A 1439-nucleotide genomic window follows, 5' to 3' on the forward strand; every position below is an offset into this window, starting at 1 on the left:
TATATTTCTTTCCTTCTTTTTCTTTGTATCATGTGGTCTACAAATCTTACAAATGTCATACTCTCAGGGTCAGTACATCACAAAAGCAATGAGTGTGATCTCCATCCATCTGAAAAAAGCCTCTTTCCATCTCAGGACCACACAAAGCCCAGGCCCCTGTGCCCCAGGCCAGTCTAGTCAGCAAGGTGGGGTCTGATATCAGGTTTATCTTCCTCCAAAAAACTCCAGTGTTCTACTCAATGGCATGGACAATGTATTTAAACCTGTTGACATCTACATTTCCTATGCCAGTTCTTTTTCACCCTCTCCTGTACAATTGTTCTAAAACACTGAAGTGTGTACATTGGCAGCACTGCAATCACAACAACTAATTAATAACCTTAATTGTCCTGTCTCCAGGGTTAGGGACTGAAGTTACACATAAACCAGTTTAAGTGATCAGAAACTGGTTTAAACCTGTAACAGAATGAAACTTCAGTGCACATAATATAGTTTCAAAATTACCAAAACTGATTTAAGATAAACCTGGTTGAATACAGTATCAGACTTAACTGATTTGGGTCAAACCAGTTTATGCAACTTCTGTCCCAGACCCCTTCCTGGTTTAAGTTAAACCAAACCAGAGTCCCCCAGGATCCCAGCATGCTCCTCAGCCCTGGGCTGGGCTGTGCTCTTTGCTCCAGAGTAGGGCTGGCCCCTCCCCTCTGCTCTAGCTGGGGGCAGGGGCATGGCCAGATGCCAGCCAGCCTGGCCCCTGGAGGCAAAGGGAACAGGGAAGGGGTTTATTCCCCATCTTCCCTCTCCCACGGGGGACCACGGCTGAGGTCTGCCTGACCGGGTGTAACAGCCCATCAGGCATTCAGCTGCCATAGCACCATCTGACTGCCTCACCCACAGCTGTGGGGCTGGGGCTGAGGGGCAGAGCCCGGCCAGCCCACAGGGACTGCTGAGGGCAGATGCACAGAGGCCAGCCCAGCACACGGAACTGGAGCCAGAGCTCCAGGCACTGGGCAGAAACTAATGGGCTAAAGCTTCCACCCTTGCGAAGCGATGCTGCATGGTGGGACAGGAGCCACAGCCGGAGGTGAGGGGAGTAGAGCAGCCCTGCTGGGCCCAGCCAGCACACAGCTTCCCTCGCCTCCAGCAGCCTGTTCCCCTCTCCCTCCCGCCCCTGCTGCACTGCTCTGGGCAGCACGGGTGGGAGGGACAGCTTTAGCCTGGCAGCTTCTGCTCAGCGCACGGAGATCTGGCTCCAGCTCCAGCTGCTTTTACCCGCCCACTCGTCCACCCCTGAAGGGGTTACTTATCAGGCTGGGCAGGTGAAGAAAGGCAGATGGAGCTGAAGTCAGAGCTCCATGCTCTGGGTTGAAGCAGTCCCCACCTCCCTTCACCACCGGGAGCAGTACAGCAAGGGGAGGGGGGAGTAGCCGCTGGAGGTG

Source organism: Alligator mississippiensis, chromosome 6, assembly GCF_030867095.1.
Source record: "Alligator mississippiensis isolate rAllMis1 chromosome 6, rAllMis1, whole genome shotgun sequence".
NCBI classification, from domain to species: Eukaryota; Metazoa; Chordata; order Crocodylia; family Alligatoridae; genus Alligator; species Alligator mississippiensis.